General features: G+C 44.0%; 1 protein-coding gene across 4 annotated transcripts in view; it reads left to right on the forward strand.

Moving 5' to 3' along the window:
- The window catches only part of Foxp1 (forkhead box P1), a 611,987-nt gene that overhangs the window by 277,758 nt on the left and 311,906 nt on the right, over positions 1-22,323 (forward strand). The window lies entirely within an intron of this gene.

Consider the following 22,323-nt stretch of genomic DNA (forward strand, 5'->3'; position numbering starts at 1 on the left):
TAGCTAAAACTGTTTCAGCCTTTGGGACCTGGAATTTGGTCACTTCCTCTTCTGTTGACATCAACATGCATATAAACATGTGTGTCGATGTACATGTGTTGCATGTGGGCAGAAACCTTTAAAAGATTAAAGATTCCCTTAAAGGAATAGCCTATCCATGTTCTTTGTTCCCCCAGATAATATCATACTTTATTCCCCAGTTTGTGGAATTTGAACTTTAATTAATTTTTGCCTGTATGTTTTGCGGGCTTACAGTGAGAAAGGGCTGCTCACATCACAGTGGTGGTTCATAAAAGTAACCTGCCTCAGACATGAGGAGCGTGTGTCTGTGCTCTGTGCCGTAGTGATGGCGTCCTATGGATGCTCATCTGCCGCCTGTCTAATCACCTTCTTTCAGGAATTAATAGTCAGGGGCCATAGCAACAGGCCACTCTGGTGTCACTGCTTAGCAGTGTGGAGGGCACAGCCCTGAATGTCAGCGCTGTGCTGTCTTATTTTCTTGACCTCGCTTGGAAATCAAACGAGTACTTGGTGTTAAAATTCAAAGTTTTCAGAGAGCCTAATGTGGTTCGATGAATGAAGGCCAAATTTCATTTCCTGAAATTCATGTTTTTGAGGGAGCAGATGAAATACTCCCACTAAGTGGCTATATATGCCGGGTGTTTGCATTTGGGAGCATCTCAGAGTTAAGCCCTTGACATTCTAAAAAAATAAATTTCAGGTTCTTTCAGTGTATGGAATTTAAATTTATTTTTATGGTGTCCATTTATTTATTTATTTTTTAAGTTTTAATACAAGTGTATTTGTATTTTTAGTGAAGACCTCCCCGTACCCCTTTTTCTTGAGTTGAACTAGTAGTCTCTCCATCTCACGTTTTAATTTTGGCCTGTAGTAGTTCCATTTGATGTAGTAGGTTTGTGTCCATTTAATAGTAAGTTGCTCTGTGGCCTTACTGAATCCTGTCTTTGCTTAGCTTTGCTATCTTGTTCGGTGTGTTTGTAAGATAGAGACATTTTAGAACCTTGATAGCATGAAGATTATTGCATCAGTTTTATCTTCAGTCTCACATGGGGTCTTTGGTTCTAGAGTGCATCATGGAGAGAGTAGGTTTGTTTTCAAGTTCTTTCTGGTGTATTTGCTTTTGGGCCCTGCATTTCAGATTTGCCTCGTTTCATTATCTATGCTCTTTGGGGAAACACCAGATTCATGTCCAGAGGTATTTCATGTCTGCTCAGATACTCCAGCCTGGAAGGGGATGATGCTGATGAGCATGTGGCCTTTTGTTGGCCACTGTGGGATGGGCTAAGGGAAGGCTTCCCTGGCCACAGTGGGATGGGCTAAGGGAAGGCTTCCCTGGCCACTGTGGGATGGGCTAAGGGAAGGCTTCCCTGGCCACTGTGGGATGGGCTAAGGGAAGGCTTCCCTGGCCACAGTGGGATGGGCTAAGGGAAGGCTTCCCTGGCCTGAGGCTCAGTTTGGGGCTTCTTGCCAAGTACTATCTAGTAAATGTTTCCTGTTTTGGGGTCACTCAGACCTCTGTCTCAGCCACTCCTCTTACTCTTAATGTTGTCACCTCCAGAAGACATCCTAATCCGGGATGCTCCTCCGGCTTTAATTCCTCTCGTGCTGTTAGAAACACAGGAAAAGCTGAAAATTGAGATTCATCAAAGCTAACAGGGAGCTCAGAAGAAAACTTGGTGGGGCATGGTGGCGCATGCCTCTAATGCCAGGCTTGCTCTGATATAATTTTTCATTGACTAGATTTCTTGGTACTCAGTATAAGAATTTTTGCTTGGGGGCTAGGGAGATAACTCAGAGGTTAGAATCACTGGCTGTTCTTCCAGAGGACCCAAGTTCAATTCCCGGCACCCACAGGGCAGCTCACAATTGTCTGTAACTCAAGTTCCAGTGGATCTGACACCTTCATACAGGCATACTTGCAAACAAAGCACCAATTCACATAAAAGAAAAGAAAAGAAAATTTTGCTTAATCTGTTTCTTTTTTTTTTCTTTCATTTCTGCCTTTGTGAGCTTGGTTTTTGTTCCTTACATGGAACCTTCATTTTTATTCTCAATAAACATTTTGTTATTTGACATTCTTTTGGTCCTACACTATCCACTCAATCTCTCTTTTGCCACCCAAATTTATTTTTAGACAGGGTCAAATATCTTTCAAGACAAATTCACACATGTATGTGTGTATATATATGTTTGTGTATGTATCGCTTGTACAGCAAGAGAAAGAAGCATTTTGTGTGTCAACCTGATTTCTAAAATTTTATCATTCTGTTATTTAATTCTGGATGAACTTGAGTTGAAGAATGCATGTGCATGCACATGCACACACACCCGTACTGTATGTACACAGATGTATAAATATATATATATATATATATATATATATATATATATTTGATGTACGCTTGTATGTGTATATACTTCTGAGAGTTTCTTTGGAGTCTAGGTGTCAACATGGGATAATTTTGTCAGTCACTCTCCCCTGAGACAGCATCTCTCACTGAACCTGAAGCACCAATTGGACTGGACTGTCTAGGCTCTGAGCCTCAGGGCTCCTCCTCTGGGTGCCCCCAATGTGCTGGGGTTAGAGCCTTATACCACTCGGCCCAGATAATTGCCTTCAAATGTAAGACATCCCTATGCTTCCTGGTTTATGTGGGGCTTCTGATTCTTTTTAAATGATCAGCTTATTTGTGAGAAAGTTAAAAAAAAAACAACAACTTCAAGTAAAGTATAATTATAGTAATTTTTTGCCTTCCCATTTTGAGATTTTTTTTTTTTAATGTTAAATGAAGGTGCTACGGTACATGTTCACAGTTTGCATTCATTGTGCCTTGCATAGTATGGATGATTTCTTAGAGGTTTAAAATGCTTTTCAGCTAATTGAAATATGTTGGTCCCTCGTTCTTTTAGAAGTGCGTATTTGTGTGACTCGAGCGTTTCCTTAGCAGCAGCACCGTCTAAGGTGCTCCACTCAAATGACCTTTGGGGGTATTTTTGTTTCCATTGTCACTTCATTGCAAGATGGCATAATTCATCACAAATGCAAACGGCAACTTGGTAATTTTAGTTGGGCAACAGGTTGCTATAAATTACTTTTACAAATATCAAACAACTCCAATAGCCCACGAAGGAGCAGACATGTCTGAGTGGGCAGCAGTGGATAACCAGGTGTGACGGTGGAGGCCTATCATGCCAGTTCTAGGGGAGTAAAGACAAGAAGATCAGCAGCAGCTACAGGGCCAACTTTGCCTGCATAACAAAAGTCTGAGACCAGCCTGGGCTACATGAGACCTTGATTTAACATATATATATATATGAAAAAGTAGAAGGAAACATTCAGCATTTAAATTAAATTGTGCCTATGAACTTACGAACCTACTGTGGACTCTGTGCTGCAAAGTCTTTCCTGCATTGCTGGATGGCTCTATTGGCCCAAATATGATCGACTAGCCCCCCCCCCCCCCCCCCATGAGCTAGCCATTGGACTCCTCTTTGTCTAGATACACCACACACCTGGGTCTGGTTGTAACGATCAGGCTGCAATCTCTGCTGTTGCAGTTAGTGTTTGAAATCGAACGTCGTTGACTTGGGTCATGTAGCATCCAGCTAGTCTCTTTGCCCAGGGAGGCTTTTGTATCCTCTCTCTCTGCTCCGGGGACTCTCTCCTTATCTGTGTACCTGAAGTTAAGCTGTGTCCCTGTGTGCCACAACATGGGAAGTCCAAACTACTCCATTTTCTTTGAAGCCAAAGTTAAAGATTGCTCACATGACACCTCTTGACCTGTAATTGGTGAGAATAGGGAAGGGTGCCACGGAGTTTCAAGGGCTGCTGGGAAATGTTTTGAGTGAAGAGAGACTGGAAGTGACTGAGGAGCAAATATAAGAGGTTAGAGCATCCATAACTTCTTTATGGAGTGAATTACTCCAATCTGACCCTCCCTTTCTCCATCCCTTGCTAACTCCCTCCATCCCTTGCTCCGTTCCTCCCTGCCCCCTTCCCTTCTCCCTTCCTCCCTTTCTCCCTCCCTTGCTAACTCACATTCATTTATGCATGTATGTGTACTTGTACACACACCTTAATTGTTAGCACAGATCTCTATTAATAATTCTTCGCTGTACCCTCAGAGTGTAGCTCCACCTGAGAAGGATGTAGTCTCTGTCCTCTCAGAGTTTATGTTATAGAGAGAAGACAGACTCAACTGCAAATAATGACTGTAGAAAGGCTATGATTGCTGTTTGAAAGTGACCCAGAGCAAGGACCAGAAGTTGCCCAGTGATGTTTCAGCCCAGTGCAGAAGTGTGAGGTTGACTTTCTTGTACTCTTCACAACAATGCTGTTGTGAGTTGTTAGGCAGCTTAGTGTTTCATATTCAGAGTTCTTGAATTTATAATCAACACATGCTTTTATTCGCTCATTTAAAGAATGTTTGCTGTACGAGTGCTTTGGGTCTTCAGACTGTTTTGTGTCTGCCATCTTACACCGTGTGTCATTTCGTCAACCAGGAAGGAAATCTTTGCACCAGCTAGCAGCCATTCTCTATTTTCCCTCTGTTTAACCTATTGACAGCCATTACTCTTCCTTCTGTCCTGTTGGCTTTGCTTGCTTTAGGTGTGAATGGAGTCATGTAGTCTATGCTGCTTGGAGACTGACATCTTCCCTGGAGTACTGTCATGTTAAAGATTGTCCAGGGTGCCAGGCAGTGGTGGCGCACGCCTTTAATCCCAGCACTCGGGTGGCAGAGGCAGGTGGACCTCTGTACATTTGAGGCCAACCTGGTCGACAGAGTGAGTTCCAGGACAGGCTCCAAAACTCTCAGTAGTTAAACTTCTAAATTTTATTCTTGGTTTTCAAACTCAGCTGCTTTTGTTTGTTTGCTTGTTTTTTGAGTTAGGGTCTCACTTTGTAGTTCAGGCTGTCCTGGAACTCACTGTGTGGCACAGGCTGACGTCTAACTTATGAGCTTCCTGCCTCTGCCTCCTTCGACAAATCCTGCTGTCAGTGGGGGCCCCCACAACTGGCTTGGCCGTTCTTCAGCACTGTTGCCATGATCCTAAACTAACTTCCTGCTAAGAAAACATGGTTAAACATATTGATTTTTCTGGGAAACATGCTTGGTGGAATTGGTTTTCTGAAGCGATCATTTGTTCAAATGTACATAAGAACATATTTCATAGTGAAGATAGTATTTGTTGCAGTGTGCAAGTGGCTATATTTTACACAGTGAATAAAAAGTAGAAGGAGGGCATGGCTGGAGGGATGGCTCAGAGGTTAAGCGCACTTGCTATGCTTCTAGAGGACCAAGGTTCCATTCGCAGCACCCACCTGGCAGCTTGCAACCATCTGCAACTCCAGTTCCAGTGAACCCAACACTCTCTTCTGGCCTCATTTGGCATATGGTTCTAAAACATACATGCAGCCAAAACAGCCATACACATAAAAAAAGAATCAGGAAAGGAATATATACATACCCCCCCACACACACCCTTTACTGGAGATTAAACCCAGAGCCTCACGCATGTTAGGCAAGAATTTTCATTCTGAACTATTTCCACAACCCCAGATAAACCTTTAAATGGTGTCCCATCTGCCGAAGGCCCACATTTTTTAACAGCTCACCTCAAACATTCTAGAAGCCCTCATGTGAGGTGGTAGCTGGTCAACTTAATGGCAATGTAGTAAATCTCACTTTTCTTGCATGATGTGGAACCTTCAGGAAGAACTACAACCAGTAATTATGTAGAAATGCAGCGGGGGAGGAGCTAGTTAGATTCGGCATGTGTGCGGGGACCTGAGTTGGATCCCCAGAAACCACACGAAAGATTGAACAAAGATATACCATGGGAATGGTGGCACAGACGTGGAATCAAGAGCCAAGGAATAGACCCTGATTCTCCGAGCACTGGCCAGCTGACCCATCTTATTTAGCAAGCCAATGAGAGCCACCATCTTAAGAGGAACGACATGTGCACCCAGACAGGAACACACACCCAAACACACATGTGTACTCAAAAACATCAAAAAAGGCATAGTACATGCATGGGAACCTTGTTCGTACTCTCCCTCGGTTCTCAGGGGAGCCATGATGGCAGTTGCTAGAACCTTCCTTCACAGGTTTTTACTTGTCCTGATGATTCCTGCTTTGGAGCTGATGTTTGTGGTATCTTTCTAAAGGACGCCTCATGATTGAGACTTTGTAAAAATGAAATGAAGCTTAATCATTTGCCTGTTCTCTGCCCCTGATATGAACTATTACACTTCCGTGGCCTTTGGATAAAGGGTAATGAATCAGGGGGGAGGGGATGAAAAATCTTCTCCATTTTTCTACTCTGTTTAAACCCAGTCTTTTTGAAGTGAGAAAATCCTGCAACTTCCCCCTTGAATTTTGTGTATTAGTCCATAGGTAGCATATAATTAAAGGTAATTACATGTTTTGTTAATTACTTGACAGTGTGATAAGTTACATAAAATGACTCTTAATTAAAAAAGCAAACCGGCATCACCGGGTGGACGGATTATTTCCGTCTACTGGTTCATGCAGTACTTGGACTAGCCCTCCTTGCCTGTCAGCCGCCTGTTGGCTGAGTTTGCCAGGCAGTTGCTGGAGGTCAGAGGAAGTGTCCTGAGAGCCATTCATTACAGGTTGCGCAACTCGGAAGTTTAGAACATTGCTTTTCAGAGTAGGAGTTGGGACCAATTTGTGAATTAGGCAATCATTTTAGTGGATTATAGTCAAGGCTTGGGTGGGGTGGTGTGTGTGTGTTTGTGTGTGTGTGTGTGTGTGTGTTTGTGTGTGTGTGTAGTTCAGGTCCTGGCCTTTGCCTAGCTCCTTGTTTTAGACAAGCTTCCAGGTGTTCTCTTGTCTGCCTCGCATCTGGCCATGAGTGCTAGGATTGCAGATGTGTACATCTGACTTTACATGTGTTCTAGAGATCTGAACTTGGTTCCTCACTTTCCTGTGAGCCCCTCTCCAGCCCCCAAGGCTGTCTTTAAGTGAAGTGCATGCAGTAGCATCATTTTCTGACGTGTGACTCGCATTAGAAATGCATACTATGAGGCTTGCTAAACTTAGCTTCTGTAATGGAGATTAATCCAGTCTGCAAGTTCCATTGATTCATTTGCTCATCTGTTCACCACATCTTTATTAAATGTCTTCTCTGCGCCAGGCATTGTGCTAGGCCTCCCCAGTCTAGTGTGAAAGCCACTCTCTACTGGTGGTTGTTGAACACTTGTCTTATGGTTAACAAGAACTTCCATGTGGTATGGGTATCACTCCATAAAATATATCAAGGCTTTCATATTGAAAGAGTATGAAAACTGTTCACGCTTTTCATTATTGATGGCATATTAAAATAGCCAGTTTGGATCCATTGGCCTCAGTGAGAGGACTAAATTTTGTTTCAGCTGGGCTTTTACTTACAGTGAGTCAGTACTATTAGTTCCACCGACTTATGTGGCATGCCCGCTGTTCCCATTGGGTGGCGGTGGTGGTGTTAGTGGGGACACAGAAGTGAACGGCAGTGACCAAGTCCCCTGCCCATTGCTCTGGGGAGTGTGTCTAAGCAAGCAGACATCATGAGAGTGTGCTGATGATAGCAGAACCTGGTGAGAGAGGTCAGGTACCAGAGGGGAAGGCTACAACTCCAGATAGGTGGTCCTTGGAAGTCTCACTGTGGAGTGGACACATTTGAGCATGCTCTCAGAGAGGTGTCTTGCTGGTAGCAGCAAACAAGAGGGTGATGGGGCATAAGATCAAGAAGAAACATGACTTTCTGTATCCTTATAAAAATGAGATCCTTGGAAGGGCAGCAAAAAATGCATGCTTTAAGTATTTCACTCAAAAACCCTGACTTGAAAATGGCTTGTGGGTGACGGAGGCCATAGGAGGGAGGCCATTTAAGGAGGGTACCTGTGAAGCCCCGGGTGATAGAATGAAGACTAGGTGATTTAGACTGACGGTGGTCACAGTGCCTGGTGAGACCCCGTTGCCATTGGAGTTTATTTAAGGTAAGCTGGAGACTTTTCTGGTAGAGAGATGGTATTTTGTCAAAAGGGACTCAAAGACTTTCTTCCTGCGTGGTAGGGTATTACTAAGAGAATTCACAGAGAAAGGAGTCAGGTGGAAGGCTGGAAGTTTTACTCCGAGCTGTTTCTAATTGAGTGGAATTGTCATTGGCTGGAGGAGGGACACCAGTGAGCTGGCCCAGTGTAGGCGGTGAAGGGAGGGGGCCTGAGAGGGCAGTGGTGAACATTTGGGGTTTGCAGCTGTGCATTGTCACTCAGATGAGATTCCCCATGAGCCTTTGGATATGTAGTTCCAAAAATATTCTAGCTAGGGGCTATCAGCGTAGGATTTACAGGTATATAAGAGATATATCAGACACAAGACTTCATGCGCGCACCAAGGTAGTGCTGCTTGGACACAAATTAGAAAGGCCCAGAGGCTGTGTTAGAAAGTTTATCAAGGACATTGAGGAATTAGGGTCAAACATGGGAGGAAGGGCTAGGATAACAGCTCACCCGATGAAGTTCTTGTCACAGTGTGTGCATCTGAGGCTTATGCTCAGATCCATGTAGAAAGTCAAGCATAGTGAGGTGTATTGTAATTTCAGTACTGGGAAGGAGGACGTAGACATAGATTCCTGGGGCTTGCTAGGCAGTCTTCTGAGCCCATCCAACAAGTTCCAAGCCAGAAACAGACTCTGTCTTAGAAAACAAAGTGGGCAGCGCCCTAGGCACCAACAGCTGAGGTTGTCCTCTGGTTTCCACACACATGCACACATACAGATTTGCACACATGAATACGTGTACACATACACACAGGAGAAATGTTGAGACTGTGGTGAATGAGAAAATCATTGGGGTGTTTTGAAGGCAGTGTTAAGAGGTCAAAGAGATGGTAGCAGAGACCTGGCCATTATGTGTATCTATATGAAGTTAGTTATGATCTCAAAGAGAGTAAAATGTATTTTGAGTTTTAATTTGGTAATTTGTTCTGATTTTACCTAATGACTTGTTAGATGATCATGTGGTTTAGGTATAAAATGTCCCCAAGCGCTTGTGTGCTAAGTGTTTTGATTCTCAGCTGTTTCTGTTGAGAAAAGATTGATCCTAACTGGTCACTTTTGAGGTGGGATCTGGATGGAGGACGACAACTGGGTTACGCTTCTAGTCTCTCTTACTCTTGGCTTCCTGCTCACCATAATGTAAAGAACTTCTCAGCTAAATGCTTCTGCCACTACATTATTCTGCTTTGTATGAGGCCGGAAACATAACCAGTGGGCCACGGGCTGAGCCCTCTGAGACGGTGGGCCAAGATACCTTTCCTTCCTTTCAGTTCTTTTGCTCAGGCATTTTGTCACAGCAAGAAAAAGCTAACTCAGCTGTTTTTTTGTTTTTGTTTTTTTTTGGGGGGGTTCCCCCATTAATACCTTTCTACTCCTCTCTTTGTTAGGATCACACATTTATCCCCAATCTTTGCAGCCTCGCTTATGTGATGCCTGTGTCATAGTTCAACCAGTGATGAAGGAAAAGCACAATCTTACTTTTTCCCCCCTTTCCAAACACCCTTTAACTCAGTGGCATAGAAATCAGGGATGCACTTGGTCTCTGTATAGAGTGTACTGTTTTACTATTCTAAACTGAGCTGCAGCTTGGTGTGGTTAACATACTCTCTAGATTAGTAAGGAACTAGTTTGAACCTGAGCCACAAGTCAGTCTGTCACCCTTACCTTCTACTAATATGGGTAGTCTTTGATGGGTGCATCTGTCTTTCAAGTTAACTGTGCACATCAAAGATCTCTTTTACTCAAAAATCATGAAACGCAGTTGATCATGTTCCCAGTTCCTGAGCCAGCCTCTCATCCACAAGCACACAGGGAATGGGTAGCAAAGAGGAAAAGCGAAGTGCGTAGATGAACTGGAGGACTAAGTGCCGGTAAAGCACTACTGGAGAAGGAGGAACAGTCCATCTCTGTGGGTGATTTTGAATAAAATGGTTATTTTTCCATTATATTATAACATTATAAGAGAACTATAAACACAAAAAATAAGGGATGAAAAATACCCCTGGCAACATTGCCAAACAGTTTGTCACTACTCTGTGCCTCACCATTGGTTTTGATATGGTGATCGGTCCCTGTACATTTGTGCTCTGTACTCTGTTTTCCAGTCCCCATATCTATACCCGAGCTTTAAGGTTGTCATGGTGAGTGTCACTTGTTGCTAAGTCCTTTCCTCCTGCTACCATGGGCTTTTCGTTACATCCCTTTCAGTTCATTGTGAATGCTGGCGTCTCTATGTGGGCTATTGTAAGAGAATATAATTTGTGTTTTTTTAAAGTTTTTTTAAAGTTTTGTTGCAATTTTTATTTCATATGCATTTGCGTTTTGTCTGTCTGTCTATATGTATGCATGTATGAGGGCTTCAGATCCCCTGGAACTGGAGTTATAGACAGTTATGAGCTGCCATGTGGGTGCTGAGAATTGAACCTTGGTCCTCTGGAAGAGTAGCTGGTGCTCTTAACCACTGAGCCATATCTCCAGCACGAGAATATAATTAGTTTTAAAAGGTTGCAAATGCTCATGGAGGTGTCTTAGTAATTAATGATGCTTGCTGCCAAACTTGAGAACCCGAGTTTAGTTTCCAAGTACATGGTGGGAGGAGAGCCCTGACTCCAGTACAATGTGGTCAGACCTGTGCACTCAGGCTGCAGCATGCACTCTCTCTGTCTCTAAGGAAATTAATGTAAAAAGAAGAACAAAATGTTGTTGAAAGCTTCCATTTGCCATTAGTTTCTCCTCAAAGAATTTATTAATTTGATGCACATCACTCCATTCCATGGAACTGAGAGCATGTCCTTTGCATATAGTGTAGTTGGCGTGAATTTGGGGCATGAAGTTTCTAAACATGAAGTTGTGAGGCATATTTCTTCTCTTGTCTGAAGTCACCCTTCAGACCTGATTTCAGCAAACAGAGTGGGGACTGTGGCTCCTTTCATGGACCAGCCATTCACCCTCCCTTAGGATCCTAAATGGAAGTCACCCCCTCACTCCACCCCACTTTCAATGCCCCAGAAAGTCATTCATTTAATTTGTTTCAGGCTACACCTTCAGGGGTCCCTCCCCATGGTTGAGTTTCATGGAGGCTACTCTGGAAGATTCAAGAGTCCTGTCAGCTCCCAGAACACAGACATCAAGGTTTTCTTGCTTGCTGCTCCTTGGAGGCACAGTCATTAGTGAATTAGGCTTACTGTAGTTGAAGCTAAGCCACATTCTAGAGGAAAACTTCTCTTCCTCCGTGCCGGTCCCATCTGTCACCCCTTCAGGTGGACCTTGAGTGAGGTGTTGTGGGCCCCCTAGACTCAGAGAGGACCAAGGAATATTGCAGGTTCCCAGTCTGGGTGATGACAGAGGGATGATGGAAAGGAAACCACACACCCAGGGTTTGTACTGGTAGCCATACTGCTGGGGGTGCTTTCTGAGTCCACCTTTTCCTATCGTGCTAGGATGCAAAATAAGTGGAAATAGTAAGGTTTTTGACTATCAGATAATGAACTGGAAACCTAAGCATCTTTTCTAAGTGGCTATATCCCCTTTTTGAATCAATTCCCAATGTTCTTTTTTTTTTCTTCCAAGTATGTCAATGGAATTTATAAGCATTTTCAAAAAACATTAATATGCAAAAGGAGCTAGAAATGTTTATATCAAAAAAGGTCTTCTGGAAAAGCAGAAGTCAGTCTTTTTGTTTTTTAATAATTTATTTTTATCTTATCTGCATTGGTGTTTAGCCTGCATGTATGTCTGTGTGAGGAAGTCAGTTTTAATGGCTGGGCCATCTCACCAGCTCTAAGAATATTTTTTAACTATTTTGGTGTGTGTGCGTGTGTGTGCGTGCGTGCATGTGTGCATGTGTGTGTGTATGTGTGTGTGTGCATGTGTGTGTACGGGTACCCCCAGAGATCTTCTGGAGCTGGAGTTACAGAAAGTTGTGAATTCTTCAGTGTGAGTTCAGGGAACCAAGATCTAGCCTCCAACAAGAGCAGCAAGTAATTCTTAACGGTTGAGCCTCCATGGTAGGAATTTTAAATGGTAGGAAAACAGACCAAATATAAAGTACAACTAATCTAAAATCCTGGCATTGAGCGTGACACACACAGAGTGCACGCAGAGAGACAGACATTTCCTTCTACGGTGACACTGAATACATATGTATTTAACAAAAGTACAGCATATAGAATTTATATGCATTTAAAATGTGTTATAATGTAGGTAACACTTCCCTTTATCATAGAATCTGGTGACTTTTTGTTTGTGCTTTTATTTGGTGGCCTAGGGATCCAACTGAGGGACTCACATGCTAGACAAGAGCTTTGCCTCTGAGCTGCATCTCCATCCCAGAGTATTCCGTACAGCCTTTGGCTTGCTTCATACCATGCCACCCTTATGGGTTGATTAACATGTCACTCCTCATTGGAGTCTTGAGGCTGTGTCTAGGTTTTGTGCTATATGTCACATAGATCCATTAAGTATATCTGCTTCTCATGTTCTTTTCTTTGGCATGGGGATCACTCCAAGAGAAGTTATGGAATTTCTGATCTCTCCTCTCATCCCACCATCATGCCTCTCATAACATACCAGTTTGCACTTGCTATCAGTACTGGTTCAAATGTTTATTTCCCTGCAACTTTGCCAGTGATGGGTCAGCATGGTGTGTGTGTGTATGTGTGTGATTTAAGATGTGAAATGATGTATTAGTTATTGTTGTTGTTTTTGCTGTTGTCGTCCTTTACTTGTTGGAGGTCAACATTGACATGAAGTCCAGAAGTTTGGTTTGTTTCTTTAGGCTGTTTGTGTTTTCTGATTTGTCCATGGTGTTCGGGACAGCCAGGGTTGGAGAGGGTGGACAGGAAGAGGGAGCCAGGGTGCTGGAAGAAGGAAGGGACATCACAGTGGGTGGGTGGTTACTACTTCAGTGTCTCTATCTCAGGATTTATACAGGGCCTTAAACGTTAAATTCCTTCTTTTGTTTACCAAATCCTCTTTGAGTATCTGCTTGTTCTGTATTGCACTTTAAATGCCAGCAATATGTCAGTGAACCAAGAAGATAAATTAATAAGTGTTATTAATTAAACAAATCACGGCTCTTGGGAGAATGGGTGGGCGCATGAGCCTCATTGTTTTGTAGAGGACAAGCTGAGCAGTCTCCAGAAAGATTCTAGCTACAAGATAGCAAGCCATCACTAATTCTGCCCTCTTTGGCTTATCTCCAGCAGGGGATGTTAAGGTGCTGTTCCTCCAGACCCCTCCCCTAGCATCTTTATTACCCACTGATGGCTACTTCCCTTTGCCCTGGGTTCTGTAGTGGAGACTCTCTGTAAGTTTCTCCTTCAGTCCTTTCCCCACATAGCGACCTTTCTTCTGCTCTCGGGCCCCAAAGGCCCGAATGAAGCTGGCCAGGTACACTAAAGCCATCACACCCTGGGGACAGACCTGGGTGCTTCAGGGAGCATCTTCATTCCCAGCATTAGGTGGGGTACCATTCAAGGTTGAGCTGTAGAGATGCATAGGGAGTTCTGCGCCATCTCTGGTGTCAGTTGTATTGAAAGTGCAGATTCAATCAGCTGCCTCTAATCCAGACCTGGATGGCAGATTACAGAGGAAGGAAAATGCAATAGCTAAGTACACTTCTTTTCTCAGGCCTGCTCTGACTTTCCATAAGCTGAACACTGTTGGAGGAAAGGCCAAAGCTAGGATCCAGGGTTAGGGTCACAGGCCCAGTGGCCAGGGTCACACTCTGTCTTAGGGTCATAGGCCCAGTGGCCAGGGTCAAACTCTGTCTTAGGGTCACAGGCCCAATGGCCAGGATCACACTCTGTCTTAGGGTCACAGGCCCAGTGGCCAGGATCACACTCTGTCTTAGGGTCACAGGCCCAGTGGTCAGGATCACACTCAATTTTCTCCCTCTATTTCTCCATTCCCAGAAATGCACTTGAAAGTCCTGTTTCTGCCTGTGAACCTCTCTGGCTCCTTCCTTCACAGGTGCTTCAGAACAGGGCTGGTTTTTAATGGAAATTTAAAGGTTTTTAGGTGCCAGCATGGGGGCCGTGGAGCTGGTTCTGTTCAGTCTGTAAGTCTTGGCAGGCTTGTGAACTAAGCCTGTAGAGGCCAGTTCTTAGGTATGGTGGCCAGGTAGCACATCTGGTCGCCAGTTTCCCTGCTGTGAGTTGAGTGACCCTCTTTATGGGGACACTGTAAAGTTCTACAATGAGTCTTGTGTTGTTGCTTAAGAGTTTGGGGTTCAGAATCTTGGCTTGGGGATTCAGCCCTACTCTTTAGCTTTGTGGCCTTCTGAGTTAAAATGGTTTTTTGTTCTGTTAAAACAGTTGTGTCAAAACTGGTTCTTCCTTTATGGAGAGTTGGGAGAGGCGCTGGATTTCCTAAATGCCAAGTTTTTAGGGTATCCTTCCATTTCCAGTGAGGACCTGGTAAATGCTGGCTCCTAGGTAAGTTATTGAGGAGGCTAATCACTTTTATCCTTAAATATAGTTTCAAGATGCTGATTTGTTTTTTACATGCCATAGTGTATTAGAGAAAGACTGCTAGAAACAGAGAGGAAACGCATCCAGACCTTTTGTTCCCTGCCCTAAGTTAAGATCTTGTGTAGAAGTGGAATCTGATTTCCAAAGCCTGATACTAAAACTTGAGATCATCTTACTTCTCCTGCCCTCAGCTTCCTTCAAGGAGGATGGTATGGGGCCACTCTGAAGGACCCAGCTGCCCTGTCTTTATAAACTTGAGTCAGATGTTAGGGACATTACAGTCTTATTCCGAGGATGAAGACCATGCAGGACCTTAGCACTGGCGCCCTGGAACTCCTGAATTCAGACAGAAATTGCTGAGCTTGCAAGATCTCTAAATTCTGAACTTTTGTTTGCAAAAAGGCTTTCTGGAACTGAGAGTCACTGGCTACAAGCTTACTAAGGAGCTGGTGCATACAGACCACATTTAAAGCGTACGTGGGCTGGGCATTGTGTCCAGAACAATAATTCCACTTCTAAGAAGGTTAAAGCAGGAGGATTAGGAGGTTTAGGCCAGGAACTCTCTCTAGTGAATGAATGAATGAGTGAGTGAATGAATGAAACAAAAATCAGGCAATAAACTTGTGCCCTTAGAGTAACGGGTAGAAATGTTCTCATCAGATATTCAGTCTGTGCAAATGTGGGTATTCATGTGTGAGTGTGCACAAAAGCCCTGCCTGCCCAGGAAGGCAGAAGAAAGGCTCTTTGTCACTACTAGGATGTGTTTTGAGGTAGTAGGAGATTGGCTTTCTGGACCCACTTGGCAAGAATGGCCTTGACCTTGCCATCAGACAAAGGAATCCGTGGCAGCAACCCATTCTCTGAAATCCCCACAATCCATCATTTTCAATGAGTGAGCAGGATGCATTCATGAAGCCTCACAGGGCATCCTTTCTCTTTGTCCTTTCAAAGTGCGTGTAGTTTGATCCGTCTTTACTTCTATATGATAATTCAAGTCATAAAAGCAACAGTGAGAAGAACATGTGTAAGAAAGCATGCACGGCTTTAAAGTTACCCCAGGGTTTGGGCAGCAATTCTTCCAGGAATCTTTCTCTCTGGATATTTGTCACAGAGTAAGTAACCCTCAGATGGTGGTGGCTCTTGAATGCTTGAAATGGGCCTAGGCTAAATTCACAGGTGCCAAATGTGCAACTCCCATAAAGAATTTTAAAAGACAAGAGTAAAACATCTGACAAATTTTAATGTTAATAATATGTTGAGGTGATATTTTCGATTCATTATATTTGAGAAAATATACCATTAAAATTAATTTCATTTGTTTATTTTAACTTATTAAATCTATCTTCTACAACATTTAATATTACATTTCTGGTTCACATTATAGTTATTTAGAAATCCATCCAGAATACTACAGCTCCCAGTCTAACTATGCTTTGTTTTTCCTGATACTTAAGAGTTTGGGAATCTGTTGCCAATGCCCTCCAGTAACATCTGCAGACAACAACATTACTGTTACTGCATTGCCCAGACCCCTGTGTGTGTGTATGTGTGTTTTAACCCAGTCCCAATTGTTGAACATTCAGGGTTGGATAGAATGGAGTTTGTGCAGTCGCTCTGTGAGCCTGCCTCATTTTCCCCAAAGGACAAGTATATGAACCTCATGGAAACACCGTTGGCATTCTAGACTAGGTGACTCCTTAGGAGGCTGCTCTCTACTTTGTTAATGCTGTACGATCCTCAGCACAGTCCTTGACTTCTGCTCACTCCATACCAGAGAACACATCCCTACCCTCACCCAAGGCAGGATAACTTGCCCGGTGTCAGCTGAAAGGTAAGTTCATTCCAGCTGACAGGCATTGATGAAGGGCAATTTACCAGGATGGGGGAAACACTGGGTGAAAAATTGTGTATATTTGAGCCTGAGAAATGTACATTGATTTATTTTGCAATTTTGTATATATTACTGAAGTATCTCTATAAGAATAGCCCACCACTCAGGAGACTGAAGTAAAGCAGATATCTACAAGTTTGATGGCTGGGGTGCAGAAAGTGTTTCAGGCCGGCCAGAGCTCCATCGTGAGTCCCCATCTCTAAGAAAATAAGTAGATATTAAAAATTAAAAATAAAGAGTGTATGTTAGTGAAGGATTTTCTGTAAGAATCTAAACAGTTCCTATTTCTATCTAGAATAACAATGTCTCTCCTTAAATGCTACAAAGGGCTCTGAGATGGGCAAGGGTGGGCATCTCCTTGGTAAATTGCTTGATAGAGCTCTCTTTGCTCAGATCTCTCTGATTGCTGTATTCCTGAGCCCATGGAGGGAGCCTGGGGTTTTGTCTGGTACCCAGCTACCCAGTGAGATGTTATACAGTGAGCGTATCCTTGGGCTACATAATGCACCCGGGCTTCTGTGCTTATGATGGTGGTGGAGGGGGGCGTGGAAAGCCCTGGAAAGAAAACCTTTTATTACTTTGCAGTTGATTGAAGACTTGCCTCACAGCAAGTAACAGGAGCAGCACTTGACGATGCCAAGCCTGGTGGCACGGGACTGTAACCCCAGCCACCCTCCTGCTAGGCTGAGGAATAAAGTTCACAGCTCAAGGCCTGTCTGGGCTATAGCATGATGAGTCAAGGCCAGCTTGGTCAGCTTCAGGGAACTAGCTTTAAAAGTTTTTTTGAGGGTGGCCGGGGAGGTGTTAAACACAGTGTTAGAACACTTGCCTAGCAACCATCAATACTGAAGAAAGAAAAAGGTAAATAATGATGGTAAGGGTTAATTATTGAAGATGTGACGTATGTCAGGTCCTGCTAAATGCTTTTATGTATAATTTCATTTTGTGTGTTTTTTTTTGTCCCCTCACCCCCTGTGGTTAGAAGGCACTCCTCTTCTGACAGAAAGGACACCAGTGCTCACAACTGAGATCGGAGCTCATCCACAAACTCAGGGCACAACACTGCCACGTGATGGGCCAGGATGGAAAGTAGGCAGGTCCACTACTAAGGGTCATGCTGGTCATTAATACACTGTTTATGTAGGTATTCTGGCCATCTTTCAAGCCACCCCAACCCCCCGGTTCCTTGTAGCAAGCCAGAGAAGACCTTTGGGTTGACTGTGGCCATTTAATGTGTTCGTGGAATGATGTCTGCTGTTTCCAGAACCTACAGCTGAGGATGTGTGAGTTGGAGAAGACTCCACAGGGAAGTTATCCAGAGAATAAGAGATGTGTGGAGGAACCACAGAGGGTGGGCACGGTTCACTTTGGTACAGGCTGTGTTGTGTTGAGCTGAGCACAGGGAATATGGAGGGTTCCAGGGGAGTGATCATGTCAGAGTTACAGGGGAGACTGTGGACTGGATATACATGGATTTGGGTCTGGGTTTGCAAACTTCTTTTTTTTTTTAATATTTATTTATTTATTATGTATACAATATTCTGTCTGTGTCTATGTCTGCAGGCCAGAAGAGGGCACCAGACCCCATTACAGATGGTTGTGAGCCGCCATGTGGTTGCTGGGAATTCAACTCAAGACCTTTGGTAGAGCAGGCGATGCTCTTAACCTCTGAGCCATCTCTCCAGCCCCAAACTTCTTATTTTTAATTTTTTTTTTTTTGTAGTATGTGATAGGGTGAGTGATACAAAGTATAATGATCGTATTTGTATCGTGGGAAGATCACTCTAAAGTATTTAAAGAGGCTTAGGGGCCAGGGCCTGAGAACTAGCAGGCAGGCCAGGCATCCATTCTCACCACGCCAGTGAGCCTCTCTGCCTCTCTGAGTGCCGCTTCCCAAGCTGCCCTGGCTCCAGCTATTGACTGGAAGCGGCAAGAGTTTCTGTGAGGGCTTTTTCTTTGGAGTCCTCAGCAAAGGCGACTCCTTCTCCATGTGAATTCAGCTTCATGAGGAGTTGTTTCAGGTTGCTCATATGGCTGCATTCGGCTGGCAAGGTGGCTGTGGTGGGGAACAGCCAGGAGGGTGCATCTGCTGGCTGGCAGTTGGGGCTCTCCAGTGTGGTGAACTTTGAGTGAAAGAGGAAGTGGCTAGGCTTCTTCAGGCTAAGTTGAGACCTGGCACAGAACCAATTCTACTGCCTCACATTTGTCACAGCTCAGCATGTGCCCAGGCTGTACTCAAGGGCACTAAGAAATGATACCACTGTTCTCTGTTGACAAGATCTGATGGTTGCAAATCTCTAGTATATCTATACTCTTGTGTAGCAAGCTTTTTCCTAGGGAGACTCAACACACACTTCTGTTCACCCCATATAGGGAACCCATAACAGACCAAATACAGATATCATCAAAGTCCAATTTACTGAATCAATGAGTTTATTGGGGTTACTTACAGGAGAATGGATGAGGGGTTACTTGCAGAAGCAGAAATGACTCAGACATCTGCATCACCAAGGCCCACCTCACCATGGTGACAGCTCACAAAATCTGGTAAACCTGGCACACACTGCACAGTCTACAGGTAGCAGAACAGATGGAAGTGTGTCTTTCCCAGGTGCCTCAGTTAATCCCCCAGGCAGCTTGGCTGGGTTCTGCTTCTTCTAGGCAGCTGTCTGAAAACTTTCCTTGGGCTCTCAGCTTTTTTTGCTTACTCTGGCAGGGAGAGAGCCTAGTGAATCTGGTCAGTTTCAGGGACTTCCTGAAAGCAATTTTGAGTTGTTTACCTTCTTGCATAAGGAGCTGCCTGCAGGATGGAATCTTTTAGTCATGGAGGGAACTGTTATACAACATACATCTGCTAAGAAAGTGCTTTACCACTGAATTATTTCCCATGACCTAAAAGAGTTTAAAAAAAAAAAAGAATACAAAAAGTCAAAAAAAAAATTCTTTTTGAGACTAGGTCTCATAAGTGCCTCAGGCTGACCTTGAGGATGTGATACCCAGATTACAGAATAGCTAAGATTTGTAGAGCTGCGTCACCAGTCCTAGCTGAGACTACCACCTGATAGACGTGGCCCTGGAAGAATGAGAGAACTCACTCATAGCCGCCCAGTGTTGGAGACAGAGTGCCTTAGCCGCTGTGTGCCAGCATAGGTCCAGTGCTCTAGGAGGCTGCATGAATTTCCTCTGAGAGCTTTATGGAGTCAGTAGCAAAATGTGGGCAGTATTGGGTCTCATTTGCTACACAAGAAGGACTAAGGGTACTGGTGGCTGAGGCCGTTCCAGCCTGGGAAGGTTGAAAGAGCCAGGCTTGCAAGGGTTCAGGAAAGGATATATTCCACATGGCAGCACCAGTGAGTGAGGATGCAAGTCACTTACATGAGGAGAGAGACATGACCAGAATGACCAAAACCTAGCACCCAAGGAAGAGATGCAAGGGGCTGGGGCGAGCAGGAGACTACTGGAGAAGACTGGGCAATGGACCACAGTGTTGCCAATAGATAGACAGGATGGGAGACCTTTAAGAGGTGTTTAGAAGTTAAAATCAGGCAGCAGTTTTTGATGAGTTGAGCATGGTTTCTGAAGGCAAGGAAGCTATTGAGGATAACAGATTTTGCAGGTTGTTACGTATTTTGGGTAAAAGAAAACCTCATCCATGATAGGCAGATGGTTCATCACATACCCGTGTCGTAACACTAGACTCTCCGTATCTCTAGATGGTGACATCCTTGCTGAGTTAGTAGAATGTTGGGAAAACCCCATTGTGGGATAAGAAGATAATGAGATGGCTTAGTCACATCTCAGAGTTTTCGGTGTAGAATCCTATTTTCATTTCTAAATATATACTATTCACATATATGTCTGTCTTTATGACCAGAACGTCTAGACCCCTATATTTTTACAGTAGAAGTGAGTTTGTAGATGACCCAGTGAGCTTCATGTCTATTTAGGATTTGTTCCCACTGTCTATTCTGGCGTTTTGTTCAGAAAGCGTCATTGCTGGAGTGCATTGAGAAGAAAGTAGCTTAGAAGAGAGAGTGTCGGGCAGCAAGCCGCAAGGCCAGTGCTCTCTGTCCTCGCTCATCTTCAGAAACTGCCCATGAAAGGAACTATATGTTTGATGATACACTGGTCAGGCGTCCCTTTTCATCATTGGCCTTTTTGATGTTTGCCGGTGCATGTTGGTTCATTGGCACTGTGTCTACCCATCATCTGGGCAAATTTGTTTGGTTTAAGTACAAATGAAAATGTCAAAGTTACTATATTATTTAAAATTAAAGAATAATTGGGCTGAGCAAAAACTGGCTGGAAGAGTGCCCTCAGGATATTTTGGAAGTGTGAAGGGAGAGACAAAGAGAAAATGGGGGAACTCCTCCAGCCTCTTGGGCTATGGTGTGGGCCAGCCACTCCCTGTGTGCAGCTGTGCTCACAGACACACAGTGAGCCTACGCTGTACCGTCAGATGCAGGTTCCTGGAGTTTTCTGCTGAGTCTGTAAGATTATGGCAAGGCAAGGGAAGTCTTTAAGAGATGCTTAGGAGTGGGCCAGACAGATGCTCAGCAGATAAAAGCCCTGCTCATGCCACCCTGGTGAGCTAAGTTCGATCCCCAGACCCCAGGAGAGAACTAGATCCCAGAAGTTGTTCTCTGCCCTCCCGTGTGTCCATGACACATATGCCCCACATACACCATGCACATGCAATGATAATAATAATGATAGTGATTAAATGTAAAAAGAAAGCCAGGTATACATGTCTTTAATCCCAGCACTCCATAGGCAGTTACAAGCGGATCTCTGTGGGTTTGTGGCCAATCTGGTCTATATAGTAAGTCCCAAGACTACATAGAGAAATCCTGTCTCAAAAGAATGAAAAAAACCCAACAACAATAAAAAAATTTTTTTTTTGAAAGAGTTCTACAAGGAGATCAAGGGAGCTATTTGACTTGGTTGTTGGGTTCTCCACCAGTTGACATATAGCTGATATTCTAGAACTGTTCCTCCCTGGGCCTTGCTTTTAGTTCTTGTCCTAGACAATGACTTGTTCCCCCAACACTATCAGCTAAATAGTATTAAAACTGAAGCCTGGGCATGCGGTAGTTGGAGTGGTAAAATGGGATTTCTTTTTCTAGCGGGCTGTGCCTCCTTTCACAGATGCAATGGGAAACAGTGACTGTTGCTGCAGACCCTTCTGATCGACAGGCCGTGTAAAGCGTTGTCATTTGCAGTGTAGTCTATGACACGAAGAGGTTCCCTAAATGATCATCAGAAAAGACTTGGTAAATTCAGCTCTTGTCTCTATAGGGGTGAGGGACACTGAGGGACATCATTTTGCTGCCATTGCAGTAGGAAAGGACATGAGCTTATATGTACTGATATGGAAACATCTTGAGTATGTACTATTAAGTGACAGGTGGACAAGGTAGATGTGGGAAAAAGAAATATACATGTCAAATACATATTATCATATCTGTGCAGAATGCTTTTAAAGAGAGAGACACGAGAGTTTGCCACGCAAGCATGAGGACCTGGAGTTGAACCCCAGTGTGTATGTGAGACAGCAGGTGTGGAGGCAGGGGCCTGGAAAGAAACAGGCACATGGATACTGGGTGCTCAGCCGTGTAAGTCTGATGATCAAAAGTAGTTTCTAGAACCCACATAAAAGTAGGAGAGAACTGACTCCCCAAAGTGAGCTCTCCCCACCTTACTCCCCCAACACACTAATAGTAGATAAACAAAAACCATACCCCCAGGGCAGCCAGCTCCTCAATGGTTTCACCTGTGGATAACTTCCAACCTTCGTGCACATACCCACATACATCCAAGCACACACCTCTGTATCTCTATGTGTATACACACACACACACACACACACACACA

Source organism: Chionomys nivalis, chromosome 1 (genome assembly GCF_950005125.1).
Source record: "Chionomys nivalis chromosome 1, mChiNiv1.1, whole genome shotgun sequence".
Lineage (NCBI taxonomy): Eukaryota > Metazoa > Chordata > Mammalia > Rodentia > Cricetidae > Chionomys > Chionomys nivalis.